Consider the following 7588-nt stretch of genomic DNA (forward strand, 5'->3'; position numbering starts at 1 on the left):
GTAGTGGTGTACAGGAGTGAGAGAGAGAGAGAGAGAGAGAGAGAGAGAGAGAGAGAGAGAGAGAGAGAGAGAGAGAGAGAGAAAGAGAGAGAGAGACAGAGAGAAAGAGAGAGAGAGACAGAGAGAAAGAGAGCGAGAGAGAGAAACAAGTTTTGGTTTATTTTTTTGGTTTAAGGACGCGCACCTGATTACGCATAGAAGTAGGCCTATAGGCTACCTGGCCTGCGTTCAAATATAGGCATATAAATGTGCCCATTTGGGGATCTGATAGTATTTCTGATTGGCTTAACGCACCACCACTAACGAGCTGCGGAGCTTCTCAAAGTCATGTGTTTTTCCACCTCAAACAAAGTCTTTTTTTTTTTCTTTTTTTTTTACATCTATTCAGAATGACAATAGTTCCTCAATGCATTTAAAACATCGTTACAGCTCTCTCCCTTTGGATAACCACTCAGCGCGAAAGGGGAACATGTCATGCTCTGATCCAGTGGAAACGTCATAAAATAGGGCCCACCTGATGACCTCTTATCCCTTATATAGACTCAGGAAAACTCGGACAAAAGGCAGAATCTGCGTAAGCCAGCAGGAGTGGGAGGACGATGGTCGGGTCAGGTTACGTTTTTTATTTTCTTCTTCTGGTTATCTAAGTCTCTGGCTCCCTCAAGTAATTTGTGTCTTATTTCATCAAACGGTGCGTTTAAAGCATCAGAAAACCTTAATACATAGGCCTATGGTTTATTTATTCAAACACAGTGTTACATGTATTAGAGAAACACCTAGAGGGGCTCAGCTTGACCTCAGTGTTACATGTGTTAGGGAAACACCTAGAGGGGCTCAGCCCGGGATCAGAGTGCACTAAAAAACCAGCCATCGCTTCCTCCCATCCCTACCTCCCACCCCACCAAGCAGCAATCAAAACACTTAACACAGACACACAGAGAGTGGAGATAGAAGTTCATCATAGTGCACTTTGGCTGCTGGCTGGTTTCTCAGCAGTGAATAGAGGGTAGAGGAGTGGGTAGGTGGTAGAGAGAGGAGATGAGGGGAGAAAGTGAGAGAGGGGGGTTGAATTAGCACTCATATGCTATGTGACGCAACGTGCCGGCGCTCAACCACGCGGATAAAACAGCTTTAAAAATTAAAGGTTCCCATCTGCAGCGAGCCCGGGCCTGCTCGTCTCCTCCCAAGCCCTAACCCTGCTCAGTGCTCAGTGCTCGGCTTTAGACAGCTGGTTGAATAGCTGAACGAGCTAATGCGACATTACAAAGACCAGGGCCCTCTCTCTCACCCGCTCCCCTCTCTCTCCCCGCTCTCCCACGCTCCTGTCTCTCTCTCCCCGCTCTCCCACGCTCCCCTCTCTCTCCCCTCTCTCTCCCCCGCTCCTCTCTCTCTCTCCCACTCCCCTCTCTTACCCGTTCCCCTCTCTCTCTCCCGCTCCCCTCTCTCTCTCCCACGCTCCCCTCTCTCTCTCCCACTCCCCCACTCCCCTCTCTCTCTCCCACTCCCCTCTCTCCCCCGCTCCCCTCTCTCTCTCCCACTCCCCTCTCTTACCCGATCCCCTCTCTCTCCCCCGCTCCTCTCTCTCTCACCCGCTCCCCTCTCTCTCCCCCGCTCCCCTCTCTCTCTCCCACTCCCCTCTCTCTCCCCGCTCCTCTCTCTCACCCCCGCTCCCCTCTCTCTCTCCCACTCCCCTCTCGCTCACCCACTACCCTCTCTCTCCCACTTCCCTCTCTCTCACCCATTCCCTCTCGCTCACCCACTCCCCTCTCGCTCACCCACCCCTCTCTCTCCCTCCCCTCTCTCTCCTCCTCTCTCTCCCCCGATCCCCTCTCTCTCCCCGCTCCTCTCTCTCTCACCCGCTCCCTCTCTCTCTCCCCGCTCCCCTCTCTCTCCCTCCCCTCTCTCTCCCCGCTCCTCTCTCTCACCCCCGCTCCCCTCTCTCTCTCCCACTCCCCTCTCGCTCACCCACTACCCTCTCTCTCCCACTTCCCTCTCTCTCACCCATTCCCTCTCGCTCACCCACTCCCCTCTCGCTCACCCACTCCCCTCTCTCTCTCCCACTCCCCTCTCTCTCCCCGCTCCTCTCTCTCACCCCCCACTCCCCTCTCTCTCTCCCACTCCCCTCTCGCTCACCCACTCCCCTCTCTCACCCACTCCCCTCTCTCTCTCCCACTCCCCTCTCTCTCCGCGCTCCTCTCTCTCCCCCGCTCCCCTCTCTCTCTCCCACTCCCCTCTCTTACCCGCTCCCCTCTCTCTCCCCCGCTCCCCTCTCTCTCTCTCCCACTCCCCTCTCTCTCCCCGCTCCTCTCTCTCACCCACTCCCCTCTCTCTCCACCCATTCCCTCTCGCTCACCCACTCCCCTCTCGCTCACCCTCCCCTCTCTCTCTCCACTCCCCTCTCTCTCCCGCTCCTCTCTCTCCCCCGCTCCCTCTCTCTCTCCCTCCCCTCTCTTACCCGCTCCCCTCTCTCTCCCCGCTCCCACTCCCTCTCTCTCCCACTCCCTCTCTCACCCACTCCCTCTCTCTCTCCCACTCCCCTCTCTCTCCCCCTCCCCTCTCTCTCCCACTCCCCTCTCTCTCCCCCGCTCCCTCTCTCTCTCTCACTCCCTCTCTCTCCCGCTCCTCTCTCTCTCACCCACTCCCCTCTCTCTCCCTCCCCTCTCTCTCCACTCCCCTCTCTCACCCACTCCCCTCTCTCTCTCCCACTCCCCTCTCTCTCCCACTCCCCTCTCTCTCCCACTCCCCTCTCACTCACCCACTCCCCTCTCTCACCCACTCCCCTCTCTCTCACCCGCTCTCCTCTCTCACCTGATATATTTGTGCAGAAAAACTGTGTTGTACAGTTGTTAAGGCCGAGTGTGTGCAGGTCCGAGAAGCTTATGTTGCTAATGAGTGTAATTACACCGTCTGTGGTGGAAGGAAAGCCTATGTTGCTAATGAGTGTAATCACACCGTCTGTGGTGGAAGGAAAGCCTATGTTGCTAATGAGTGTAATTACACCATCTGTGGTGGTAGGAAAGCCTATGTTGCTAATGAGTGTAATTACACCGTCTGTGGTGGTAGGAAAGCCTATGTTGCTAATGAGTGTAATTACACCGTCTGTGGTGGTAGGAAAGCCTATGTTGCTAATGAGTGTAATTAAACCGTCTGTGGTGGTAGGAAAGCCTATGTTGCTAATGAGTGTAATTAAACCGTCTGTGGTGGTAGGAAAGCCTATGTTGCTAATGAGTGTAATTAAACCGTCTGTGGTGGTAGGAAAGCCTATGTTGCTAATGAGTGTAATTACACCGTCTGTGGTGGTAGGAAAGCCTATGTTGCTAATGAGTGTAATTACACCGTCTGTGGTGGTAGGAAAGCCTATGTTGCTAATGAGTGTAATTAAACAGTCTGTGGTGGTAGGAAAGCCTATGTTGCTAATGAGTGTAATTACACCGTCTGTGGTGGTAGGAAAGCCTATGTTGCTAATGAGTGTAATTACACCGTCTGTGGTGGTAGGAAAGCCTATGTTGCTAATGAGTGTAATTAAACCGTCTGTGGTGGTAGGAAAGCCTATGTTGCTAATGAGTGTAATTAAACCGTCTGTGGTGGTAGGAAAGCCTATGTTGCTAATGAGTGTAATTACACCGTCTGTGGTGGTAGGAAAGCCTATGTTGCTAATGAGTGTAATTACACCGTCTGTGGTGGTAGGAAAGCCTATGTTGCTAATGAGTGTAATTAAACCGTCTGTGGTGGTAGGAAAGCCTATGTTGCTAATGAGTGTAATTACACCGTCTGTGGTGGTAGGAAAGCCTATGTTGCTAATGAGTGTAATCACACAGACAGATAACACGAGGGCTAATCAAACGATAAACATGGCAAACAACAGATTTGTTTTCCCCCATTAACTAAAGTGAACGATCCAACCCTGTTGACTACTACAAATGAGATTTACCACTGTGACTACCACAAATGAGATTTACCACTGTGACTACTACAAATTAGATTTACCACTGTGACTACTACAAATTAGATTTACCACTGTGACTACTACAAATTAGATTTACCACTGTGACTACTACAAATTAGATTTACCACTGTGACTACTACAAATTAGATTTACCACTGTGACTACTACAAAGGAGCTTTACCACTGTGACTACTACAAAGGAGATTTACCACTGTGACTACTACAAATTAGATTTACCACTGTGACTACTACAAAGGATTTACCACTGTGACTACTACAAAGGAGATTTACCACTGTGACTCCTACAAAGGAGATTTACCACTGTGACTACTACAAATTCGATTTACCACTGTGACTACTACAAATGAGATTTACCACTGTGACTACTACAAAGGAGATTTACCACTGTGACTACTACAAATGAGATTTACCACTGTGACACTACAAAGGAGATTTACCACTGTGACTACTACAAATGAGATTTACCACTGTGACTACTACAAATTAGATTTACCACTGTGACTACTACAAAGGAGATATACCACTGTGACTACTGCACAGGAGATTTAACACTGTGACTACTACAAAGGAGATTTACCACTGTGACTACTACAAATGAGATTTACCACTGTGACTACTACAAAGGAGATATACCACTGTGACTACTGCACAGGAGATTTAACACTGTGACTACTACAAATTAGATTTACCACTGTGACTACTACAAATGATTTACCACTGTGACTACTACAAAGGAGATTTACCACTGTGACTATTACAAATTAGATTTACCACTGTGACTACTACAAATGATTTACCACTGTGACTACTACAAAGGAGATTTACCACTGTGACTACTACAAAGGAGATTTACCACTGTGACTACTACAAATTAGATGTACCACTGTGACTACTACAAAGGAGATTTACCACTGTGACTACTACAAAGGAGATGTACCACTGTGACTACTACAAAGGAGATTTACCACTGGGACTACTACAAATGTGATTTACCACTGTGACTGCTGCAAAGATTTACCACTGTGACTACTACAAAGGAGATTTACCACTGTGACTGCTGCAAAGGAGATTTACCACTGTGACTACTACAAAGGAGATTTACCACTGTGACTACTACAAATGAGATTTACCACTGTGACTACTACAAATGAGATTTACCACTGTGACTACTACAAATGAGATTTACCACTGTGACTACTACAAATGAGATTTACCACTGTGACTACTACAAATGAGATTTACCACTGTGACTACTACAAATGAGATTTACCACTGTGACTACTACAAAGGAGATGTACCACTGTGACTACTACAAAGGAGATTTACCACTGTGACTACTACAAAGGAGAGATTCCACTACGCCCCCTCACTGAGCAGAGCAGGCAGAGTGTACATCCCAAATGGTACCCTATTCTGTATGTAGTGCAAGAGTCCAAAGGGGTCTGGTCAAAAGTAGTGCACTATATAAGGGATAGGGTGCCATTTGGGATGTAGAAAGGATATGTTATTTTATTTTTTATTTTAGAATAAATGAAGGTACCATTCATTGCTGTCAGTTAAAACAGGTACCTCTAATTGATGTCAGTAAAAACAGGTACCTCTAACTGTCAGTAATAACAGGTAGCTCTAACTGCTGTCAGTAATAACAGGTACCTCTAACTGTCAGTAATAACAGGTACCTCTAACTGCTGTCAGTAATAACAGGTACCTCTAACTGTCAGTAATAACAGGTACCTCTAACTGCTGTCAGTAATAACAGATACCTCTAACTGCTGTCAGTAATAACAGGTACCTCTAACTGTCAGTAATAACAGGTACCTCTAACTGTCAGTAATAACAGGTACCTCTAACTGTCAGTAATAACAGGTACCTCTAACTGCTGTCAGTAATAACAGGTACCTCTAACTGTTGTCAGTAATAACAGGTACCTCTAACTGCTGTCAGTAATAACAGGTACCTCTAACTGCTGTCAGTAATAACAGGTACCTCTAACTGCTGACAGTAATAACAGGTACCTCTAACTGTCAGTAATAACAGGTATCTCTAACTGTCAGTAATAACAGGTACCTCTAACTGCTGTCAGTAATAACAGGTACCTCTAACTGTCAGTAATAACAGGTACCTCTAACTGCTGTCAGTAATAACAGGTACCTCTAACTGTCAGTAATAACAGGTACCTCTAACTGCTGTCAGTAATAACAGGTACCTCTAACTGTCAGTAATAACAGGTACCTCTAACTGCTGTCAGTAATAACAGATACCTCTAACTGTCAGTAATAACAGGTACCTCTAACTGTCAGTAATAACAGGTACCTCTAACTGCTGTCAGTAATAACAGGTACCTCTAACTGTCAGTAATAACAGGTACCTCTAACTGTCAGTAATAACAGGTACCTCTAACTGCTGTCAGTAAAAACACCTCCTGTGCACATTTATTAATGTTGGAGAATGTTTTGGATCCCGTGCATTAAACCCAGAGCTATTTCAGATGGTGACTAGTCTAAAAATGACTCAAATATTACCAATTAATTCAGAATTGTATTCATTATTTAGCAATCCAAACTCTACCATTTCAAAAGTTAACTTGTTAGACTTTTTTTTTTGCCTTATTTTTGTAATTTACTAGCAGTTGACTTGAGTTGCAGCCTTGGCTCTCTCCAGTGACACAACTTTTCTATCTGAAATGAAAAGTGTAAATAGGAACATTTTGATTCAGAGTGACAGCCTCTATTGGCACGGGATATATCAAAAGGAATTGGACGGCTTGTATAACTGCAGTATAACTCCATGATTGTGAGTGAGTGTGTGTGTGTGTGTGTGTGTGTGTGTGTGTGTGTGTGTGTGTGTGTGTGTGTGTGTGTGTGTGTGTGTGTGTGTGTGTGTGTGTGTGTGTGTGTGTGTGTGTGTGTGTGTGTGTGTGTGTGTGTGTGTGTGTGTGTGTGTGTGTATATGTGTGTGGTATTTGCTCCTTGATTCTTTGAGTTCTATGGTCTCAGGGGTAAATTCATCTCATCCGAATCTCAGGAGGTTATTGAGTGACAGCAGTAAATACCAAACAACATAACAGAACCCCCCTGTGTGGTTCTAACCTCCTGTGTGTCTACTTTCCACACACAGCTCTGAGTCTGACGACCCAGACAACACCCCACTCACAACCGAAAACCTGTCTGTTCCCTGAACAGCTATGAGGTGGCACCACCCCACTCACAACGGAAAACCTGTCTGTTCCCTGAACAGCTATGAGGTGGCACCACCCCACTCACAACCGGAAACCTGTCTGTTCCCTGAACAGCTATGAGGTGGCACCGTTCCACTCACAACAGAAAACCTGTCGGTTCCCTGAACAGCTATGAGGTGGCACCACCCCACTCACAACCGAAAACCTGTCTGTTCCCTGAACAGCTATGAGGTGGCACCACCCCACTCACAACCGGAAACCTGTCTGTTCCCTGAACAGCTATGAGGTGGCACCGTTCCACTCACAACCGGAAACCTGTCTGCTCCCTGAACAGCTATGAGGTGGCACCGTTCCACTCACAACCGAAAACCTGTCTGTTCCCTGAACAGCTATGAGGTGGCACCGTTCCACTCACAACCGAAAACCTGTCTGTTCCCTGAACA

Source organism: Coregonus clupeaformis, chromosome 11, assembly GCF_020615455.1.
Source record: "Coregonus clupeaformis isolate EN_2021a chromosome 11, ASM2061545v1, whole genome shotgun sequence".
In the NCBI taxonomy this organism is placed as follows: Eukaryota; Metazoa; Chordata; class Actinopteri; order Salmoniformes; family Salmonidae; genus Coregonus; species Coregonus clupeaformis.